Consider the following 25,481-nt stretch of genomic DNA (forward strand, 5'->3'; position numbering starts at 1 on the left):
TTATAGAAAGAAAACAGGAACATCTCACATTGGGTTTTGGGCTGCAGGAAAACTGTGGACACTTTTGCAAGTATATGTGAAAATTTCGAAAGCATTACAAACATGAGCTGCTGCTCTTGCCTCTTCCTCATCTTTGCCATCAATGTTATAGCCTCTGCACTTTATCTCTAATAGTAACAGGTCTATTTTATGTTCATACTTCAGCCTGAATGTACACCTTCCTTTGGTCTCCCAGCAACCAGCACAGCCAGTCCTGGCTAAAGTTTGTAGGTGTACGTGTATCTCATGGCTGAGAGCCACAGTGTACACCAAGGTTTCTGTCTGTGGTTCAGTGTTTCTTAGTGTGGAGATAAGGGATTGTTTAGTTGGGTTATTCACTCAGGGCGCCAAAAAGGCTTCTACCATCTCTGCCTTTTGGAGAAGGTGCTCAGGAGGAGAACAAAACCAAACCTTTTTGGTCAATTTGCAACAGCACTGATGGAAAACCAACATGGAAAATCCCTTGACTCACCCCATAGCTACGGGAAAACATGGCGGTGGCAATATCATGGTGTGGGAACACTATTCTTTAGCTAGGTACATGAACGCTGGTTAGAGTTGATGAGAAGATGGATGGATGGAGATAAAATCAGGATAATCCAGAAGGAAAACATGCCAAGAGGTGTTGAGAAACAGTCAGAATCCAAATGAAACAGTCTAGATCCGGGTCATTCCTGAATTAAACGAAGCTCTCATTATCAGGCCTTTATAGAATTTGATTACATGGTCCGGGGGGTAAATCAGGACATGTTTAAAGGAGGAACTACAAAATAATTACTGCCTAAAGGTGACTAAAAACAGCCAAGAAACTGTTTGAAGTTTTCAGAACCAATGCCTGAAGTGAGTAAGTTGTACAACAAACATAATTAAGGAAATTGAGCCGGTATTTTCTTCAACGCAGGCTGAGTTACTATAAAGAACAGCAACAAAAGCCAACTTTAACAGCCTTGTCCTGACAGACCAAGAATAAGCAGCAAATCAATTGGGTCCACCACACCAAGCTTCCTGAGCGGCCCTGAGAACCCGCCCACCGAGGCAGCATCCTGCCACAGACAGAGTCTGCTGCAACAGAGTCCAGCAGAAAACCCTCTGGCCGACACGCCGCTGGGGCTGGGTGGACTTACAGCGCCACGCTGCTCCCGCGCCAGACTCCTGGTCTGCAGCTTTCTCCTCCACATCCCCCCCCCTGCTGACAGGTGATAACACACCTGTTCTCAGGCAGCAGCCCTGTGACAGGAAGCAGACAGAGGAGGAGGCTGAGGAGGCGAAGAGGGAGGGGAATGTCAGTCTGAAGAATTAGGCCTGACCAGCTGCTCCTTTGTTTCTCAAACTCCTGTTGTATTTTCTGCTACCCCTGTCAAAAGCCTGGATCTCAGAAACAGAAAAAAAAATGTAAAGGTTGTATTTTATGACTGAATATACCTTCCTGACACAAAGAAAACAATCTCATAGCTGAGTCAGAGGTCTTAGTGCTGCAGCTGAATGATTATTGATCTGTCTGAGGAGAAAGAGGCTGGGCTCAGGAGGACAACAGGATGCTGCTTTTATTCCTCCTCGCCTCCCGCCGTGTGACTCTTCTTCTCTGTTCACACAACGTTTCATCAGAAGCAGACATTTAAGCCTGTAAGCGTTGGGTTTAATGGCAGCAAGAATCCGCTTTCTGAAATCTTAACGGCTCTCGGTTCCCCAGATGTAAAAAGATTCAGACGTTATCAGAGTTGAACTGTTTACAGCGGCTTTCAGTCTGACAGAGTACGAGGCAGTGTTGGTGAGAAAGACCCGAGGCTGTGGTCCGTTCAGTTTTTATAAGCTTCAGAGTATTTCACAAAATAAGGGGGAACAAAATATTGAAGTTTGTAGTGTGAACTCTTATAGTGTCTAGTGTATTTATACCCTTTAAGCGTCTTCACGTTGTGTGACATAATAACCACAGTCACAAACTTTTGCCAAAAGTTGTGAGTTCAGTCAGACTGGGCGGGTCGTGCCTTCGAGTCTTCTTACGGGTTGAAAACCAGAATTAAATCTGATCTTTGACTTTCGAAGGGCCATCTTTCACCTTCAGCTTTAGAAAGAAAGAAAAACTGACGCATAAATAAGACTGGACACGGAAAACTTATTGTTTACTACGAAATTAACAAAAACCAGAGGATTTGAATGCATCTCATGTAACTATCAAAGTGGTGAAATCTCCCCATTCAGCGAAATGCAGCAGCCAACAGTTTCCTTGTTGTGTTTTTACAAATCTGCAAGGACAGGAGAAGGTCTCCTGTTCCTGATGCGCTAACATCGTTTCCACTCTCGTAAAGCAGCATGACAACGTTTGCAGCTGCGGAAGGGAGAGGCTGAAAAACACATGCTTCATATTACGGAAAAAATGTTTTAGGCTGGTGAAATACAAGCAAATAGAAATGGCAGCTCGCTGACATTGAAAACAGGTGGGAAAAGAACACATGGTTCAGAATATTGTCTGGTTTGCGCTGCAGGTTTTTGTTAATTTTCTGACTTTGGAAGCATCCAGGGCCAGAGCCTCTGCTGCGCGGTCGGGGTTTTACTGCAGCAGCTACTGTCGTCACAGCTGGGATTCCCACCAGCAGAGAGAAAACGAGGCGGAGGCAGAGAGATCTGATCAGGATAGAAATGGAGAGAGAACATTCATGTTTTTATTCCCTCAGAGATAAATCATCTTGATAGATTATGAATAGTCGAGGTGGAAGAAAAGCAGAAAAAGAACCATTTGATTTTCTGAACACAGCTCTTATAAAGTTTGGTCTGAAACAAAAATGGCAAATGGATTGAATTTATGCTTGAATAAATGTATGCTTGGAGTAAAGTCCTACATTTTTCCTTTCAGTGAACACACCGTGTGTCAGTGCTACCAGACTGACATGCCGACAACATGCTTTGGTGCAGCAGTTAGCTACATTTAGTGCACTGATGTAAGAAGATGTTTGAAAGGAAACAGTTTTTAATTGTCAAGAAATGTCTTTAGTCCATTCAGGCTTCACAATAACTAGAGAGAGCATGACTTTCAGCAGGTAACAGGAAGGCTGGAAGAACTACAGCTAAGTTGTTCTATTTTATCCTTTTGAGATTTCAACCTTTTATCCGTCGTGGGAAGTTTTAAATTGGGATAAATTGGCAGGCTTTTGGAAAAACCCGAACGCAGGCAGGAGACGGTCACAATCACCTCTGAACAGGAGGAAACTCAGAAGATCAAATCAGCATGAAGGAAGTTCTGAGATGACAAAGAAAAAAGTAGCAGTGATAGTAGGAATGTGATGAACAGTGGGGCAGCAATCAGATAAGTTGGATTACTTAAGAAAGGCTTGTCTGAGCAATGTTTGAACAAAAGGAAAGCATAAACAGAACATAAAGTAGGTGTGTCAGTCAAAAACATAAGAGCTGCAACAGGTCAAACGTTTCTTTTCAACCCAGACTCATTCAAATTTTCTATAATGCAACCCGGCTGAATGATGTAATATGTGTAGGCTTAATTTTAATTTTAATTTTTTAAAGTTTCACACAGTGAATAATTAATTCAGTTCGGGCCAGACAGGGGGAAATTGTTTATGATGACATAAAAATGGGTCAAGGACAAAAAAAAAAGCCCCATAGGAGAAAATGTTCCAGGTGAAGTTACCCAGCATGCCTTTACTGCTAACCGGGGTGGGGGTGGATTTGATGGTTGCTATGGCAGTGACAGAGCAGGTGGGTTTAGCATGAAGGTGTGTGAGGATGAACGAGGCTGTGGAGCGTAATAGAGGCATGAAGGGAGCATGAGGCACGGCGCTGGTGGTCGAGCTGACATCTGTCACAACAAAAACACCTCGGATGAGATCCGTATCTTTATGTGTCACACACACACACACACACACACACACACACACACACACACGCACACACGCATACACACACGCACACATACTCCAGCTTCTTTATGCTTCAAGGTCACCTACTTTCTTCTCTCACCAAGTCTCAATACTTACACACAGGCACTCTCTTTTGTTAGGCTTCTTAACTTTATCGCTACAATATGCAAATGAGGTAGAATCTGTGCTCTAAAATTTAGCAACATATATCTCCCTAACAACAACAAAAAAAGAGCTATATGCGGGCATTTTGCAAAAAAAAAAAGAAAAAGTATGTTTCACAAATCAAAATGTTACAAAGCTAATTCGTAGACAGAAAGCATAACAAAAAACACTGTTAGCTAAAAACACAAAGAGTGTCTGGCTATTTTACCATCAAGTGACAGGTAGCATAAAGTTGAAATTTGGTCAAAAATAAATGTATCTGCTTAGCAACACATTATTTGGCCTGTAGCTGTTTATAACACACCTTGGTTCTGATGTGAGTCCAGCACTGAATTACAACCAAACACAAGATAACAGAAAACCGAAGGATAAAGCCGCTCGCAGCAGCAAATCAAAATGCTGTTCACAACCAGACCTCGGAGAGTCCAGGTCCGGCTCACCAGAGGCCTTTTCTTTAAAGGAGCTCTAAATCCCTCAAGCTTTTCCCCGAGTTGAATACAATGAAATGGGCCGACTCATTCCAGATTCATCCCGAGTTCCTCAGCCCTCACGGGCCTCACGACTGACAAAGCAAAAACAAAAGTGCACAAAGTTCAGAAAATAAAATCAATCATAGCAGGTTGTGCACTTCTTTAAAGCCTTAAGAGATTCAGTTTTCACCTTCAGAGACTGAACAATATTTTGTCCTGACACAAAAGCATTTTGAGAAAGTACTGATTAGGGTATTTATAACAAAGTAAGGCGAGCATAAAAGTAAAATCTCAGATTTTTTTTCCATACCAGATCCAGTTTCTTTTGTAATTTCTACAGTAGAAATTACAAAAAAGTGAAAAAGTAGTTTTTATTTCAATCATCCTTCCTGCGAGTTGTACGACAGAGTATGTTGACATAAAGTTAGCAGAAGAAAGACGTAACTTTACCACAAAGCTGTCTTAAAATTATGAGATAAAAAATGTTTTCATGAGGAAATGCTTGAATAAATTTTTTTCCTTGTGTTGCCGTTCTCATAAAATTAGCAACCTATAATTTTATGTGACAGATCAACATATAATAAAAAATAAATATGACGTAGACGGAAACACATATGGCTTCCAAGACTAGTTTTACAATCAGAATTCTGAAAAGTGTGGCAGATCTTTTTAAGATTTGAGTTCCTGACCTGTCCTAAAAATAAAAGCTGCCCGTCAATCTTGCATGTTTTATATTAAAGTTCAACAGTTTTTATTATCAGACTAAGTAAAGTTTTTAAGTTTTATATAAAGAATTTAAAGGAATCTCTGTAACAACCTGAGGAAAAACAGACACACTGAAGGTCATTTTTCATCACATGAAAGAGGATTTTCATACAAGCAATATTTTTTTTTGGATTTAATTTTCTGTTCTGCTTTGAACCTAAGCTTATAAAAACTTGAGTTTAATATTTCTTGTACATGTTTTAGCACATAAAATTTAAAAACCTGGAGAGTAAAACAAACAACAGCACAAAATAGTTTGACAATAATAATGAAACGAGTCCAGATAGATGAGAAATGGTCTAAATATTTATTACCTCTCTGTTAAATCTGTTAAAAATGAGTTCATATTCACTGAGCCGCCTGCAGGCAGGACCTGAAGTGTCACTGAAGGCATAAATCTGATGCTCATATGATTCCAGTCGCTGAGACCTCCCGTCCTCTGCCTGCCAATACGCGTCTCCTGACCCGACACACACACACACACACACACACACACACTCAGACGAGACGTCCTCGTGTTTACATGTGATCTGACGCGATGCCTTCATTTTCACCTCTTCACAAAGACGGCCCAAACAAAAACTGAGAATACCGGAGCGACTGCAGCACGTAGAAAATTACAGACAGAAGACGCCGCCCTCAGAGATGCAGATTGGACAGCCGCGTTGAGACGCGTCTCCTTCTTTCTCTCAAACACAAAAATCCCATTTATTTCCACGAGCACATTAGCCTTCGCTGTTCCTTCGTGCTCCCAGGAGCTGAATTATGAACGTTACTTTCTATTTTTGACAGCTGATGCATTCATAATAAATGCCTACGAGGCAGTTCTCATTCTCCACATCACCTTTACAAGCCTTTCCAAAAGATTTATGTGCCGTTTTAAAACATCTATGTTAATATTTCTGGACAGGTTTGGCAACAAACGACGTCTGGTAGAAGCCAGGCGTGGACCAATGTAAGGTTTTCAAACTGTAATGTTCTTGAGTAAATCTGCGATGTTTCAATGGGTTAAGATTTTGAAATTGTCTAATTTGAAAGATTTTTCCATGAATTGTTGAGAAGAGAACAAATCATTTTTTATTAGGACATAACACTTTATTTGAAGCAGTGTACACAAGACTGACAAAACACTGTTGTAAACATGAAGGAGTCTTAAAAAATGTTTTTATAACTGTTGTTTAATGTGAAGTTGCACTAAAAGTTACATTAAAAGACCATTAAAAGTGTTATTATTTACTGAATGACATTTTGTGACAACATAAATAATCATAAAGACTCCTTCATGTTCATAACAGGTGTAATTGTCATGTTTATGACCCCTTCAAATAAAGTGTTACCATATATTTTTTAAATAAAGTGTAAATACAAACAGGCAGCTTCCCTCACATTGTTTTATTATATTTACAGTGGCCCGTCTCGCTATCAGAAACAAGCTTGTTGGTTAAAATATCTTTTTTTCGTTTTTATCTAAATCATCCAGGAGCAGAATTATGTGTTTTCCAGACACACGGTGATGAAATTAACTTCAGTTAAAAAAAAAAGCTATATATAAATCAATTATGACTTAAAAGAATTTTTATTTTGTAATTTCATGCCTTGAAATTGGTAATCTGTATCTTTAAAAGCTCCTGTTCTTTCTGAAACTCCACCTTCTTTAACAACATTTTTACCAGCGTTTCACTGAGAAGTAGCTCCTATAATGAGCTCAGCTCATGTCAAATCCTACCAGGTGTTTGCTAATTGCTGCTGCTAGTCTGAAGGAGTTGAATAGGGGAGGCTCTGGGGAGGGCTGCTCTGTGAGGATGAGCATGGAAACTGCCGCTCTGAGGAGGAGCTGTGCCTTGAAGGCAGAGCTGGGTTCACCCAAGTGTTTTGCACAGCTGAATGGTTGCCATGGCGATTAAAGGATTTCTCAAACATGCATGTTTTTGATGGGGGAATAACATTGTAACATGATATAAAGCTAAAAAAACAACAAAAAAGTTGATTTCACATGACGCTGCCCCTTTAAAACAAACAAACAACAACAACAACAAAAAAAACATCCAGAACAGATGACATTCTGCAGCAACACTTTGTTGTTGAACTGTTGTTAATTTTGACAAACTGTCGGAGTGGTTCAGCAAAAAACGGAACATCTGATGAAGCGGCTACCCTCCATCGAACAACAGGCGGGTTTTGTTTGTCCTCCACCCTCAACAGGAGGCGGCACTCCGCCAGCGATGTCTTCTACAAATTTTGGCAGGCAGGTTTGAGCTCTGGGGCAGTTCACTCATCCCCTCCTTTTTATCTCTTTCCAGCCTAATTTATTTCCCTCTCCTCTTCCTCCTCACACCTATGTAAAAAATAAATAAATAAATAAAATCTTTATGCTAGCCTCTCGTTAGCCTTCCCAGTTCAGTGAGTGTGAAGGAACCGGGTTCTGGCAGAGGACAGGCCGCTGGACTCGTCTCTGCAGGAGAACCGATGAGGGGAGAGGCTCCTCTCCTGCCAAGTTCTCGTCTTACTCAACACTTGCGGAGAATGACTAATAACTGTGAGAAAGGGGAGAGCGACCAGAGAGACGCCTTTCTGCTGTCAGAGCCGTGAAATGAGTAGAGCAGGTGACGGGCGGGATGAGACGGGTTGTGGTTGCAGGCGTCGGGAGTTTACAATTGGGTCCCGTTGCTTCGTCCGCGGAGGATTCCTGAGTCATTTCTCCGCTCCCGTGATCTTCCCTCCCTTCCCTCGTATCTTCTGTGCCACAGCTTTCGGGAAAACGCGAGGTTATGCTGTCGCCGTGGATACCAGTGACCTCATTCCTCTTCGGTCACGCAGACGAGGCCTCGCAGCCTCAGCCTTTGTCCCGCCACATTTCTCAGAGCAGCAGTTTATGAAGAAATTTCCCCCTCTGGCTCATCCAGACAGGCAGCTCGCTAACACGCCATGTGTTGCAGTTTCATGCACTGCAAGCTGGGATTTGCAGCATGAAATCACTTCCTCTTTCACATATCGGCCATTGATCGCAGGAAAGACATCCAAACAAGCGGATTATGCGCGTGTAATAACCACAAATTACAAAATGAATCTAAAAATGTTGAAGTTATAATCATCTGGGCTGGGTCAAAAATCATAATCCCCCTGCGTCCTTAAATGGAGATACAATGGAGGATATGTCAAATTAGATATTACAGGATGCCAGATTATAATTTCATTTCTTATTTCTTTGCCAGCTGCTTTCATATGTTTTAATGTAAATAAAGAAAAAAGAAAAACGGGGCTCTTTGCATATTTCCCTTCAGTTTTATGGTGAAAAGTTACAAGAACTGCTAAATGTTTGACTCTGATCACTAAAAACCACCTGCAGTATGAAACAAGTTTATATTTATCATGAAATGTCAGCTTAAATAATGTCGCAAAGATATTTCATTTAGTTTTTAAACTATAAATACCTTTACATGTCAGAGAATTAGAACGTCATCAACAACTTAATCTATAGTTATTAATAGACGACTTCTGTTAGATTTGATGATTATGACTTAGGAAAACCCAAACAAATTAGAGTAACATACAAAAGCATATATTTTGGACAACTACGTGGAAACACAAATGCACTAAAATGTATCCTGCTGAGGAGGACTGAACAGGTAAGCAATTTTAACCAACGTCATAACACAATTATATTATTATTATAGTAAAGAATCTTATGGTTAAATTTCCCATAATTTCAACAGCTTTAGTACTAAGCTAATGGTAAGTAATCCAACCATCCATAACAGGCTTCCTATGTAGTTTTATCTCCATTACATAACAACATTAGAATGCATTTCACTTCATCTGCTTCTGTATCTGCTATATTAAAGAATCGTTTCTTCATTTCTTTCAATCATGCTGTAAAGCTTTTTTTCAGGCGACTCTACCACTTTATGGAGCAGCTTTGGCCGGATCCTATGAATACAGATGAAGGTTTAATGGAAACTGAAGAGGCAGTCTGCAGGCCTCTATGTATTTTCTTTATAAGTTGGTATTAATTATTCAAATACGGTATTTAAAACTCTGAGTACCAAAGGATCTTTTCATTTCCGTGACACTTCTCCTCAGTTCAGTGAAAGTCCAGCTCTACATCTAAATGAGAGTCGGTGGCAACACTAAACTGATGCTCACATGCACTTTCTACCTGTTTATTATTTAATATTAAACTACAACCAAAATGTTCTATTTTTCCATCTACAAATTTGTAGAGTTAAATATGAAAAACAACTATCCTAAACATCCAGCCAGAGCAACAATGAAATGTTTCAGATAAAATAATATCTCTCTGTTAGAACGGTCCAGTCAAAGTCTGGACTTTAATCGGCTTGAGAATCTGTGGAAAAACTTAAAAGTCGGAGGTTTCTCTATCCAATCTGAATGAGCTGCAGCTGTTTTTCGAAGAAGAATTTTCAAATATTTCAGTAAAGATGTGCTAAGCTAACAGAGGCGTGCTCTGTTCTACGAAGTACTGACTCCGAAGTGTTAAATACAAAAGCACATGACACTTTTCAGAGTTTTACTTGTAAAGTCAAAAGGTTGTGTGGATCAGCAGGGTGACGACGGAGCGGCACGTTAAAGTGACACTTTGTGAAAGAAAGCGATCCGGTATCATTCCAGCAGAAGGAATGTGGCTCAGCATCCTGTTGACGCTAGAATAAACACGTCAGCTTCTGCTGTTCAATGCCGTCACCGTCTCAGAGTTCTCCTGCACTTATCGCTCAGAGCAAACTGACCTTATTCTGCCAAGGAAAATAATTCACACAGCATGATGCTGCCAATGCCGTGTTCTTTGGTAGGGATGGTGCGTTCATGATGTTCATTTTGTCCAGTCAAAAAAAAAAAAAGAGAAAGGCTCAGTTTGTTCTCATCTGAACAGATTTTTTTATCTCATATCCAGCTTGTGGAAACTGAGATGATGGATGAAGATATACGCTCACCTTGTGATTTATTTAGGGGTACCAGAGTAAAGGGGACAGAAAACAAAGGTCACCCTTTTGGATTTGTATTGAGTAAAAAAAAATAAAAAAACAAACAAACTTGGAAACCATTTTAATTTCCTTTTATAATTATGCTCCTCGTTTTGTCCGTCTATGAAATCACAAAACAGAATTTTGTGGTTTTTATGTGGAAAAGTTCAGTCAGTGTGAAAGTGATGCGCATAAAAAAACAGATCATTTTCTTTTTCTTTTTTACAACACAGTCAATGTTGTTTTTTTTTTTTTTTTTATATTTCTACTACAAAAAAGCATGGAGTAATTTCTCTACAGATGAGGCAACACGCCTCAGGTTCTTCAGGGTTTCCTTGGATTTGACAGCCACACGCGCGCACACACACGCACACGCACACATCTACAGAACACAGGCATCAGAACCAGGGAGAGATATTTATGGCACTCCCTGCAAGGCCTCGCTTCCTCTGAGCGACCCACATTCGGCAACTGTGAAATATTCATCGCTCTTATCGCCACCGATCAGCATGAAAGCAACAAACATCAGCTCCTGCCGTGTTCGGCAGAGCTGCACATTTTAGCAGTTTGCAAACAAAGTGAAGGATTATATTCCTTCCTTGCATCAACGCAGCTCTAATGAATGAACCAGGAGACGGTTTCTCAGCTAAGAGGAAGAGGACGGGGGAAAAAAACAAAAAAAAAAAAACAAGGGTGAGGAAAATTTACTGCGTCTGACCCAGAAACAAATATAATCTTTCGCCAGTTCACTCCATCAACTCCACTGTCTTCAAAATGTCATCTGGGAATAAATCCGTCATCCTTGGGCCCTCTCGGGCCGGGCATGGGCAGAGCATCTAATCTCTCATCTGTGAATCAAGCGACGTTTTGCTTCAAACGCACCGTGATGCGACAAAGGCGAGACTTGAGAACCGCCGCTGTTCTACGATTCAGCACAAAGCCGGAGCCGACGGGAGGAGGTGCGGGAAAAAAATATATCAGGCACGGCGAGAGAGCGACAAAACGAGCCTGCATCACCGCTTGCTGTGGAAGAGCACCTGCTTGGTTATTAGGGAACATATGCTGCTGCTCTCAGCTACAAGTCTGTCCCACAACAAGTGTTTCATACAGGAGAGCCATTTGTCCGCAGTACTGTACATAAGGACGTAACGGAGAGAAGGATTACACAGTTCACTTGGTCTTATCTATGAAAATCTGATTTTTGATCATAAGTACAGAAAAACAAGAGGATTCTGCATTATTGTTGATATTTACTTAGAAGGAATATGAAAAATGACGCCTCATTTAATGATTCCGAGAGCCACCAGGAGCTCACCATCACAGTAATCAAGGACTCTGTTTACTGTTTAGTCACACTCAACTTATTTTTTCTGAGGATTTAAGCAAGTATAAAAGAAAGACAGCAAAGTTACCCTCCCTTCTTTGCAGACATTTCTTGAGCAGGTGAATAGAAGGTATTTTTGATCAGAAAATTGACATGCAAGATAATCTGTTATATTTACTGTATCACATAAAAAGGCCAGAGGAGGAATTGAACATTTAAAGGGAAGTATTATAAGTTTTCCAGGCTCATGGTGCCATTTATAGCACAATCAAGTAACTATGTTACCTTCAGTTGTTGTAAAAATGCTATAAAACACGACTTAAAGTTTACTTTGCAATTCAATACCTTGAAATTGACCTGTCGCTTTAAGAAGCTCCGGCTCTTTCAGCATGTCATCGCAACGATGCTCCTCCATCATGCCGCTTACAGCTGTTCTCTGATGAGTTGGTTCTGTTCTCAACCTCAGTCTCAATCTTTACTGGTAAAATAAACGGCGTCAGCTCCAAATCTGGTTCTGGCTGGAGCTCTAAAAGGCGGCATCAGTTCCTCCTGGTACCGACGTTTATGAAGGGCAGAAGCTCCGAACGCAACACAGATGTGAAGGGAAATCAGAACAAAGTCTTCTGCTGTTAACTTTGCACCAAAATAAGTAAAATAAATAAAAAGCAAAACCTCCAAATGTAAAAGCCACATTTGGGTGATCAGACCTGGTTCTGACTGTTTGCGGAAAACTTTTTACAGCACTAATCTAGTTAAGTATGATACAAAACTGCATGGCAGTTGTGTACGACCCAAAGATGCAAGCAAGATGCTGACTTCAAAAAGAATATTTGCATAAAGTAGCTCTCAGAACAGGAAAGTCCATCACGATACAATAATGTCAAATACTGGAAAAAATGTTATTTGTTATCGATTGCATTGAAACTGAAACGTCACATTCCTTAAGTCGGTAAGCAGATCAACAAATAGCCAGTCCTTTGATGTTATGAGTCCTTAAGAAGAAAATTTAACTTAGCAGGTCAGACCTGAGAGGAAACAGACTATTTATATATAACCTGGAAGAAACAGACTGGTGGGTATATTACAGGTCCTCGTTTGGTTTCTGTTCACTGCAGCGACAGGCAGCAGGACGGGTCGATGAAGAAACTCCTCCTGAGAGGTTAAGCTGAGAGGAAAGGCAGATGAGGGAAGCCTGGCTGTGTGAGTCATCGCCTGCATCATTTATCTTCAGGAGGCTGAGGCACGACAGACGGCTCGAAACGATCTGGAGGAAGAGATCCACATGTACCAGGATACAGGAATCACAAAGCTCATCACACCCTTTTTCTTTACGAAAACAGATCTGAACATTGTGAAAGGAAAACCAGCCGAATGCTGGATGCAGATGAAGTTCACACGTCCACACCAGCGGCAGAGATCAACGACAACAAGACAAAGGTTTACCCAGGAAAACACAGCTGCTGCCCACAGAGACAGCAACACATTTCACCTCACAGGGTCTTGGCTTGCATGTGAAATACCATTAGCACAAACACTACAATATTCATCTGCAATATCTGGGAGTACGATGCAGTCACATGAAGTTTCCTCCTGCAATGAATTGCGCCATGGTTAGCTTGTTTTAAAGCATTTAGTGTGGGTCTCTTCATAAACCTGGCTTATTTTTTTTTTTTGTCAGAGTTTTGGAGATGCTAAACGCCAACTCGGAAAAGCTATTGAAAGAAAAGCCACAAAAAGAAGAAACCTTTAAAGGAATTGTGTCCGAGTTTTCTGAAACAAGATGATTACCGATTGATATCTGGTGAAACATTAGAGATGGCAGCCTGTCTCTTCCATCAGCGCTTCAAATGCCGAGCAGCCTTCTGACAAAACGCGAACGTCCCTCTCATTCATCCCTGTCCGCAAGCTTCAGGGCCGGCCTGCGTCAATAATGACTAAACGCTTAGCCACCCCCCCAGCGCAGAAAGTCCTTGAAGTCAACTTGTGATGACACAAAAGGACGGTGCATCATCCCCACAGCTGCTGTCGCCGTTACAGAAAGCTGACAAAGTGCAGCGCAGTGTGATTTGACGCCTCCATGCGTGACAAGCAGGCGGCGTCCATAAACCGGCAGCGGTTAAAACGGAGCGGAGATTTGTCATTCCTGAGACGGAGACGAGTCTTTTTTATTACTGTGAACGATGAGTCTCATTACTCAGCAGAGTCAATTAGCTCCCCTTCAGTTGTGCTTCGGTCTGACCCACAGTGGAGGAAACTGCTGGTGTTAGGGTGTGAAACATCCATCACCTTCTGAGGAGTTCCTTATCTTTTTTTTTTTTTTGAGTTTGAAACAACTTTCTCCCTCTTAGCACATTAACAGTACCTTCTAGAAGTATTGCTATAACCACATACTCAAATGTACAAGATTTTTTATTCATTTTTTTTTTTTTTACAAAATATGTAGAAATCTGTGTGCACATTTGTAGTCAGGTTTCTGAATTATTACTCTGCAGAATCACTTTTCACTGCAATTACAACTGCATGCGTTCCTCCACTAACCTCCATTCTTTGCAGACATTTCTTGCACAGTTGAACAGAGCAAAAGCTTTAAATATTTCAAAAAGTCTAGATGTAACACGGGGGAAAGAACCCGGATTGTGACTGAGGACGTGGCCCTAAAGTCAACTGGTAGACCACTAAAATAATATAAAGTGGCCTAGAGTCTCCCAATTAACAATACCCAGGTACGTCTGGCTTAGAATGATGAAACAGAAATAGTATACAAAATATATTTTATTTATACATTCTTTGACAATATTAAAAATTGACATTCTAATTTAAAACCCAATAAAGCACAGGAACCCAGGACAAGACTAGAAACAATCTGAGACTTAACCAAAAACAACTGCAAACCAAATTAGTAGAAGCACAAATTAACACAAAATAATGTTAAACAAAAACAAAACAAATCCCACATTGCCTCAACCCAGTCCTATAAGGCTGTGCCCCATAAACTAATTCATAAAAGAGAGAGATATAAACTGTTGTTCTGGTTCTGCAGTGCTTGTGCTACAACTCCAGCTCTAGAAGACGACCTATTAATTGATTAGCTGAGAGCATCTGAACTACAAAACAAAATGCACTTGGTGAGAGCATAACAGCAGCAGCAATCTTAATAGCCACACAACGGGTACATTCAGACGCTGCAGTGAGAAGCCACTGAAATGCATCCAGCAGCACAAATACCCACGATCCAGATCTTCTTCCAGCAACCTGATGAGCACGGCACCAGCGCTCATCTGACCAAGATCCAACTGCAAACAACGGACCTGACAGTGGCGTGCACACCCGGTGCCTATATACACTAATGAGCCCGACAAGGCTGTGAAACGGAAGTGAAGGTGGGGAAACGGGGCCTGGATGTATTCAAGGGCCCTAAAACGGGTGGGAATTTACAGCAACTTTATGTAACAACGTTTTCCACGTAAAACCACCCGGTTACATTTGCCATAAAGACAAATGGCAGCTTAGTTCCAGATGGAGACTTGCCCATTACATTTTTCTCAATCAATCCCTGTAGCAACTATAGAAATGATGAAAAATGTAAGATAATTTCTCTCGTGTTTCTGGGGAGTGATAATTATTTACATTAGATCCTCAAATATGTGGGAACTTAACAAATCTATCTTTGGGTGAAGATAGACCCAAAGTCAATCAATCCAGCATCATTCATCATGTTTTGTTCATGTTCAGCTAATTTGAAAATCTCATTTCGTTACTTTTATTCAGTGACATAAAATCATGGAGTTTCATGAATCTGACTTTAACTAGAACCATGTGTTTGATGAAATAAGACTAACTGAACATTTTGTCAACAAACGTTCTACCTTGCATGACAATGTGAACTATTTGAAACGCCTGAACAGCTGCATAATAAAACTCGTTCTTTCTCACAGAATTTTTCAGCACGGCATTGACGCAAAAATATTTTCCTTCATCATCCCAACTCGTAAGAAGCAGTTTATTGAAGGGAACGTTAGAAGTAAAATCCTTATCTTACGTTGCGTGTTTTTCAGATAAATGCCTTTTGCCTCATCCATCATCCGTTTTGTTGTTTCCTTCCCAACTCTGACAGAAAACATGTTTTTTGAAATTCTCTCTGGGACGTGAATCGCACGTTTCTCTCTGCACCTTCTGTCTCTGCAGCGCAGGGAGACCCAACACATGCTTCCTGCCGTGAATCCTTCAGCTTCAATCTGCTGCTTCACATGAAGGAGTCACAGTTTGACAGCAGACAAGACAAAGGAGAAGTTCAAATGTTATTCAGGTTCCTCACATTCACCTCTTTTAACAACAGGCAGCAGCTGGCTAGTACTGATTTTTTTTTTGTTTCTTATGGAATGAGTAGTGGAGTTTACTGAAAATATGCTTGTAAGATTTCTGGTCTTGGTCCGTTTCCTGCATGTTTTCCCCTTCTCTCTCTCCAACCTTTTTTCTGACTACCTACTATTCAATAAAAGCCTCTAGTGCTGAAAGAAAACCTTTATAAAAAAAAAAAGAAGAAAAAAATAGTGGTATTGGAACATAACTGAACTTCCCCGAGAAGATTATTCTGGTGAGAAAAAGCAGAGCTATTCCAGTCAGGTTACATGGTCCGCTCTGCCTCCGCGGGATCAGAGCATTAAAGTTGTATGTGGTCACTCCGACCCACTGAGAGAGTAAAGTAATGAGTCCACAGTTGAACACTTTAGATCACAGCAGCAAACAGCTTCAGATCTTAATAAATCCTCTGAAAGTTTCACATTTCTTCCCGGTGCGTAGGGTGAATGAGTTTAGATTTCACATATCCGTGTAAAATAAATAGCCCAAAGAGAAAGTGGACTGTCTGGTACTTTATGACTCAGCAGCTGAGTCATAACAGGGAAATCCTATAATGCTATTTATAGCCCGGTCTGGGAAACACTTGGACTGAGCTGAAGAGGAGAGAAAAACCTTCAACCCCGTTTCGGATCTCAGAACAGGTTTCAGACGATGCACAAGAGTTTGTTTTGCTTTGAACTGAAGTAACATGAATTGGTTTAAGCTTCATCGCATCGGAAATGAAACCAGATTTACTGCAAAGCTTCCGTCTGTTAACACAGCGTCAGATCTTTGACAAATTTAACTTATTTAACCTGTTTTTTAATGCTGTAAGTTGTCCCAGAAGTGGCTGTAGGGAACAGGTTTAACTTGGTGATAAATTGAGAGAACAGAAGGTAAACTAATTTCTAACCAGAAATTAGCTTTTGTATCTAATCTACTTAGAGTACTTCCTCAAAACAAGAATCTATCTTGATCTCTTCTTGAATTTTGCTGTTTTTTAACAGCTGAAATGTAATTGAATCTGTCAAACAGGCCGTCCAGTCCAGAGGGTTTTAGACTTTGTGGTTTAGCCTCAGACATTGGATGAGATGGCTGGGTTTTTGTTTAATTTAAGTTTTAGGCAGATCTGCATCATGTACACGATGCTGAGAAAAAAAAACAATGATTCAGTTACAGTTATTAATTTTATTAAATGTACTGGTCATTTTCCTTCAAAACAATTGTTTTCTAACATGAGATGTTTTTTCTTTTAAGTAAATGAACAAATGTACTCACATTAAGTTTGAAGCATGATGCCTAATTCTCTTAGCCCAGAAAGTCCTATTTAAGTGATTTCTTGATTTGGTGGGTTAGGCAGTAAAAAGGTCATTCATAATTTTAAAAAAGAGCAATTACTACTCACACGCGGCCAGGCTTATTTAGACATATCCTCCCATCTTAACATTTTATCATCTAAACATTAAGGGGAAAAATTGTAAGGGTCCAAATACTTTTTGTTACTGCAGTGCAGCTCTCAGCCTGGTTCAGACTTTAGCACCTCTTCAGCTTCCAAAAGAGCCGCACAAGCCATTTAGTCTGAGGGCAATTACCTCCATTCACCTACTTGTGGCCTATAATGAGCGAAGCCAGCTGCTGCGGTTCGTTATGAGCCACTCAGCTGGCACCGCTGCAGGTTCACTGCTGTGCAGGGGCTGAGCAAAGAGAGCTGCTGCAGAAAATGACAGCTGGTAAGAAATAATATAAAGGAAGAAAAAATTAACTGCAACTGGAAGAAGAAAATAAACGCTTCAACACTTTTTACCCCCTTCTTTTACACAAAAGAGCATTTAAACGATTAAATAAGCCTAAGAGTTGATCACCACAACACACCCATCATCTCTGTTACTTCATGTTTAAGTCATCGATGCTGTCGGGGTGTTTGCATCATCAGCGGCTCCCCGTGGAAATGACTCAACTGTTGCCATGGAGTTTCCTGCAAGGATAACCAGCACAGCGATTAAAGCGCTCTATAGCCGAGGACAGCGATGTCAGTCAGAAGAGTCAGAAAAGAGAAAGTTCTGCTTGTCTTTGCTCTGGTTTTCCCCTCTAACACATTTATTCTGTATCGGGGAAAAAACTGAAGAAACTTCCTCTTGGTTATCTACTTTGCAGGTCTTTAAATGTAATTAAAATGGTATATGACGTGAAAGAAAAAGAAAAAAAAACTATTAATGTGATGATATTTATATCTGTGAATCATATCAGATGGTCTGGGACTGAACAGAAAGCATCCAGCCGTAAAGACGCATCATGAGGTCAAAGACAGGATGCACCAGATGGTCTGGAGCCCACACAGCTCTCATCTCCACATCATCCAGTCAGACTGGGTTTCCATAACTGGAAAAAAAGACTAATTCCAGTACAAAAGCAGTAAACACAAATATGAGACCAATCCTGAGTCTGGAGAGGCAAACGCTGATTTTTAGAGTTGTAGAAAAATCATCTTGCAATCGGAATCACTCAATATTACTGCTGATTGATGGTCAGCCACTTAGAAACTACAAATCTGATATTTTTATTGGTCATTAAACGCGTCACGCCAGCTCACACCAACCCTAACACTCTTCTGAGTGGAAACTGTCACTGAGAAAAACGACTGAGTGTTTGGAAATGAAGGTCAGAAACTGTAAGAAGCTTCTAAAAACTAAAATATTTTCTAAAGATGTTTCTCAGTGGCCTAATCGTTCAGATGCCAGCAGATGACAGAAGGCTGTTTTTCCCCCTTTTTGCCCATCAGTGGACATGCAGGATATGGAAATGTTTTTAAGAGTGCTAAGCTAGCTCATTATGCTAATGCTAATCTAAGATGCTGAAGACAAATTGACTCTTTTTGTTTTTTTCATAAAATTCTGTTTGCCTGCAGGGCTGTGTAACAGTGACTGCTCTCTAGACAACACATCTGCTCCTGGTATCAATAATTAAAGATCAATTACAGCTGAAAGCAAGGGCGTAGGTTCGGTCTAAGTTTTGGTGGGGACCTTGACCCCCCCCCCGGCAGCACAGTGAAATGCCCAAGAGCACCGAACATTTTTGAGAAGGGGGGGGAAACATTGGCTTAATAACCCCTCCCCCCAACCATATCATACATCTTGTGTATACAACCAGATACAGTCATACTCAGCAGATCAGTTCAAGAACACTTTACTTTTTCCTTTACAAAACTCAGCAAACGTTACAAGTAAGATCAAAAGAAATATCCTCTGGATACAGCAAACACAATTGCAGATAAGAAGAAATCAATAATAAAAGAAAAAAGAAAAAATATTACATAATTAACAGACCTATTCTACCTCACATTCAGTGCTGACCTTACTAAACACCGGACTTTACAACAAATGCGTTGCGTGATAGATATCTAACTTATGGGTCCACTCACTGTACTTACAGCCGACGTAGCGAAATAACTTCTAATGTCTGTCCTTTTCTTTTTTGGTGGCGACATGGTCTCGGAGACTCAGAAGGAGACGCGTGTGCCCAGCTAGCCGCCGCCTTTTGCAGCTAATCAAAGAACGTCCGACGATTCAACTGACTCCCCCTCCCCCCCCCCCCCCCCCCCCACAGCACCGTTCCGACACGGTCTCGGAGGCTCATAATAAATGTCAAACTAAGAAGCTTCCGTTCCGCGCACCGCCTGTTGCTGCTAATCAAAGATCGTAGATCCACGTTCTTTGAGCCAATATGGCAAAAATTGGTCGGGACTTTTTCATATCCCGTGAATATTGGTCGGGACATGTCCCTACCGTCCCTACCCAAACCTACGCCCATGGCTGAAAGTCTTCCTAATGCACCAGTATAGTTCAAATAAATGTCAATTTAACACTTAAGAGAAAAGCAAGGCTTTTTCCTTTATTAAATTTGTTATGTATTTTGACAATACAGCAAATATCTAGGAGAAGTGGCACCTTAGATTTTCATAGAAAATAAGAATAACCTTTTTATTTAACAATATAACATGTTTTTTTTAGAACTGTTGAATGTTCAGTTCATTCAAAAAGAAGAAAAGCAGGTTTTATTGTCACTCATAGCTCTTGAACAGAAGCTGGAAACTGATCAAGTGGCATCAGCAGGCGGGAGTTTTAAAATACAGACTGATTAGGAATCAAAGGCTTTTTGATTGGTACATTTCCGGTGATTACAGAGTTGTAGTTGCATAACAGAAATAGAAATGTTAAAAGTCACTTTCTGCCTCTGCCGAACAGCTTGAGCTGCAAATGTTTTCCTATTGAAAACAGATTTGAATAATATTTACCCTACAGCGTCGAGGTCAGGGGTGTTCAGTGTCAGCCCGGAGGGTTTTCTGCAGGAGTGTGCATGTTTTTTACATCGCTATGGCAACACAGCAGGATTGCCTACAACCACAAAAGCCTTTTTAAATCAGAAATATAGTGAATATATAGATTTTTTATATACTTTTTAAAAAAAATATATATTTTAAAATATATTCGCAATATTTTTAAATTAAACATATTAATTGCCGAATAAGACATAATGTCTCCATTTATTTTCATTTTAATTATTAACACTTTAGTCGTTGTTGTAACCGTTGTTTTCAACAGCAACCAGAAAAACAGAAACATCTCCAATTGTCCCCGTAACCCAACAACAACAACAACAACGAAAAACACACACGCATCATTAGACTTTAATGAACTGAAAACACAAACTAATGTGAGCGTGATCGTTTGTCCTCTTGACCCCTGACCCTCGCCTCGTCTCACGCCGCAGCTGGCGAGGTGGAGACATCTGAGCTGCGTGGGTTTGACTCCGCATTAAAGTTTAACAACGCGACCGGCAGCCGGTACGGTGGAAAAAGGTGAGACGCTCACCTGCGCGGCGCCGTGTCAGACAGCTGTTTTCCTCCCACAATGCACCCTGTCGGACTGAAAGTTCACACACAGGCTCGCTGCACAGTCAGCAGGTCGTAAACGGGACTCGTTCTAATGAAGCAACCAGCTTTAATGGCAGAGGCACATCCCAGTAAATTATACGATCGTTAAAATCATAATTGATTTGAGGGATTCAATTTAAAAAGTGTAACTTGTTTAGGTTCGTTACACACAGAGAGATAAATCTGAATCATTTACTTCTGATAATTCAGATGACTGTGACTTACAGATGATAATAATAATAATAATAATAATAATAATAATAATAATAATAAAATTAGTTTCTGAGAAAATTACATACAGCCAATAAAACAAAGTATTTTTCTGAAAAGTACGTTCAGATGTATGCAGAGTTTACGCACTCATACAGCTGCATTAACGCAACCCGCCGGTAGCTCTGCTGTCACTCTCTCTCTCCCTCTCTCTGAAATCCCTGATGCTCCTAAACCTCCTTTTTTATTACCAGATTTTTTCCTTCCACATAACTTTCCAATATTGCGATCAGATACAGGACTGCGTGAGCAGCCATTTTCTTCAACAAGCCATCATTATCAGAATAAATGACTGAAATTTAATACCAATCTAGCAGCTTTAATTATTGGAATAATTTAACATTTTGGTAACATTTTATGCACAGAGATGCACGTGCATTCACTATTGGACAAAACAAAGCAATTAGTTGCTCTTTCAATCCTACAACATTGTTCTTTTAGCTATTCGCATATTAAGGGAACAGAAATGTGTCTGCTCGTCAGATGAGCAGATGAGGCTGAAGCCCTTCGTTGTGAAGACGTTCCCTTCGGAGCGGGAGCTGAATGAGTCTGGAAGCAGAGCTGGCTGCGCCAGATAATGTGTAAATAATGAGGTTGGCGAGTCTCCTCCATCAGCTCGGCCCGTCGTCGCCGACGGCTCGTTGTTTAATGTGAGAGGGAACGTGTGGGAAGCATAAGGTTGAGACAGACGAGTTTCCGTTTCATTCCAGCTGAAAAACAAACCGGCGATCAAGGTGGAAAATGTCAAACATGAAAAAGGTGAAATGACCTGGTAGGTCTGCTTATGTTTTTTTAAAACTCATAGTTAAATCCCAGTTTGATCTCATTACGTACACAAGACGTTTTACAATATTCCTAAGTGATGTAAATTTATTTGCGTTTGTAAAAGAAACAAGTCCAAACCCGACTGCACACCTTCTGCAAACTTTCACATGTATATCAATTATCTATGCTGAATTTTGAACCAAAAATGCTCAGTGGGAGGAAGCAAAGCCAGACAGATGGACGGACCGGTCGACGGACAGATGGGTTCGGCTTTTGGACAACTGGACAGGAAATTAAATCAGGACACACATTTTTCCCCTCCATTCTCTTTTTTTTTCAGTGTCTATTAAAAGCATGAAAACTGCGACCCTTATTATTGTATCTCCCAGCATTCATGGAGGAGCAGAGCTGTTGCATCAGTTGTTAACCAAAAGTTAACCCTGGTTTTCGACTCCAAAGCAAACAGAGAGAAAACAGAACGAAGCAGCAGCTGCAGTGAAGCAGAAGCAGACAATCTAAATCTGCTCTGTGTGCAAATTGAAACAGCTCAGAAAACCTCCCGATAAAAATAAATACGTTTTAGTTATATAATGTTAACGAAAATAACCACTAAGCAATGTTTTTTGGATTAAAATGGGTTTGAACTTTTATTTGCCATGTCACAATAACATCTGGTGACAGCATCATGCTGTGGGAAAGGTTTCCTCAACAGGGGCGGTGAACTAAACACAAAGGAACCTGTTACAAGCTGCAAAAGACGCAAGACTGTGAAGCAGGTTGACCTTACAATGAGCATAAAGAAACATAATCCCAAAATATAAACGTTTCTAAAAGTAGGCTGCTGAGTCAGTGGAGCTGAAAATAAACAACATACCTGCCAGATTTATATTTGTAAAAAAAAAAAGTGTTTTAAATGTATCTTTTCGCTTTGATTTGGCCTGAGAAGTGAAATCTAAAATGAAACATATTGCAGCGACTAACAGTTCGCTCTTTGTAAGGTGCTGGAGAAAACGAACGTTGCCCTCTTTGTACTTTAAACAACATAAACTGAGATTCAGCTGTTTTATTCCTGGTGGAGGGATTAAAAACGTGTCCCTGAGCTGAACTCCCGCCGAAACGTGAACCTGTGGGGCCCGCAGAGAGTCTGTCATGCAGACCGGTCGTCGTTTCAGCGTCGTGTTCTGACAGGATGCTGAAGTGCCGGTTTCTACGCCGTCGCTCGGCAACGCGCCTCCTGACGTCAGCGCGTCTGCGTCTCGTTCCTGAGAGACGTTCCTCCACCGGACCGCATTCACGGTCACATTCTGTTATTTCACACGCAGAAAGTGAGCTTCAGCGGCTCTCAGGAGGTCCCGCTCATTCTTCCCACTGACGTCACTTCCTGTGCTGGGTTTAACAGCCCTCCGAGGAGCCATGCCGTTTTTAGGTGGAGCCCACTATGACATCATGGTTTTTAGGGCTGCGTCAGAGCCGGGTTTTAGTCTTTGTTTGATTATTGTTAACGTATCTTGATCTGTTTCAGAGTTTTACAAGTACAATTTGTGAAGTTGTATTCGTTAAAAAAAAGAGTAATGAAATCCCCCCAAAAATTATCTTAAGTGAGTGCAGCTTCTTTAAAAAAAAACAAAAAAAACAATAGCATACTAAGATTTTTCTGAACTATTTGTAAATATTTGGTATTAGAGGATTGGTGCTTAAAAAGGTTTTAAAAGAGCTGCTGAGGAAACAGTGTGAACATTACCTGTGAGGTCCCCCAGGGGTCACTGTTGAATAATTTATTTTTTGTTTTATTCAAATGAGATGTGCAAACTATCAAATATACTAGGATGTGATGTCACTGGAAATGACAAAAACAATCATGTTGGTTTTAATTTGAGAATCTAAACTGATTTTAATGTCTGCATGACATGGACTGGCAACCAAACTCCAAAGAAAACCAATAAAATCCTGATGCTTGTTTCCTTCCACTTAACTTTCAATTATTATACCAGGATATAGTTTTTTGACAGCCAGCCTTATGGAGGGTGTCTGCTGGACAGACGTTAGATCAGCCATCTTTCATGGTTGCATTTTTATTGATCTGTGTAAATTTCAATACTGAATTTTTGGGTTTTCATCAAGTTAACAGATGCAGAATAATACATGAGCTGAACTCCTGACATAAATGCACTCGTTGACAATGTTCTAATTCACTGAGCTACACCTGTAGATAAGTAAACTTTTCTTTTTAGATAAAGGAAATAAAGATCAATGTCTCACTCTTGATGCAGCAGCCAGATGTCTAATTTCCTAATATTTGTTTGAAAAGCCACCCCTGTCACCCGTTTGTCGGCTCCTCCGCAGCTCAGAAACAAACCGAGAAGCGACTCCATCGACACACTCCAGTGAATTTCTTAACGCTCCACTGGCAGAAAAGTCTCCTTCAGAAAATCCCCAGGTGTCCCCCCCAAAAAAACAAGCTCACGTCTCAGAGGCGGTTTGACTGACAGCACCGTAAACATATTTCACCGCTGACTTAACTACAAATCTCCATAAAATTCAAGAAACAAAGCAAGTGAATCTCTTCTGACAACATTTATGACTGCTGCTGCATCAAATATGTATTTTTTTATGTCAGCCTCTAATATGTTACATACAATAAGTTTTAATTCCTGAGGTTTTTTCCAGTATCTATTGATGTGTTTTTCCTACTGCTCGTGTCTTTTGCATTAATGGTTCCACTCTGGTGAACTTGTTTCCGGTCCTGTGCAAGGATAAGTTGCTCTTTCCTGTTAGTGAATTGACCAGTCAAATTGCACTTAGCCTAATGTCCACATTAAACCAGAGGACAGACACACAGTGGACACCAGGTCTTAGTTTTATACATAAAACTGATCCTGAAGACAACACTTCTCATGACCTTCATTAAACTCTTGCATAAAACCCAGATACGTGAATAAGAGTTATCCAGTCAACAAACACCAAAACTGTGAATCTCTGCAGCTCCTCCAGAGTTACTATGAGCCTCTAGGCTGTTTTTTCTGAATATATTAATGCTCTCCTGACTCAGGCTGCCAGCATAGGTGGACTGCCATGTATACTCCCACCTACTTTTTATTTTTTAAGATAATGGATTAAACAGAGCTCTGCGAGATCCTCAAAGTTCAGAACATTATTTTAAAACTTAACCCTGGTTTAAACTTCTCCACATTATCTCTGACCTTTCTGCTGTTTATTCACTTGTACTCTTTCACGAACCCTTAAGGTCGTCTTAGAACAGCTGGATTTGCGCTGAGACTAATGTGTGCACAATTAGACTCTGACGGCTGAAGGATTTCTGAAGGCAACACAGGATTTTACTTGGAGGTACAAGAGTATGGCAGTCTCATTTGAAATGCACTCCACACTTTTCAGATTTCTATTTGGAAAGGAAAAAATGAAAACCAAGCGAAAGATTTCCTTCAACAAAGCTGACGCCGCAGTCTTACTAAGTATTTTCAGTCTAGTTTCTAGTGCACATATTTTGAAATAATACAAAACTAACTTACAAGTAACTTTCCAGCAACATAGGAGCTTGTTTTAAGTCAA

General features: G+C 40.5%; 1 protein-coding gene across 1 annotated transcript in view; it reads right to left on the minus strand.

Moving 5' to 3' along the window:
• Positions 1-25,481, minus strand: part of LOC106915980 (rho GTPase-activating protein 44-like) — a 64,489-nt gene that overhangs the window by 31,113 nt on the left and 7,895 nt on the right. The gene's annotated exons all lie outside the window — the stretch shown is intronic.

This window comes from Poecilia mexicana, unplaced genomic scaffold, assembly GCF_051168715.1.
Source record: "Poecilia mexicana isolate PSO_F unplaced genomic scaffold, ASM5116871v1 scaffold_19, whole genome shotgun sequence".
NCBI lineage: Eukaryota > Metazoa > Chordata > Actinopteri > Cyprinodontiformes > Poeciliidae > Poecilia > Poecilia mexicana.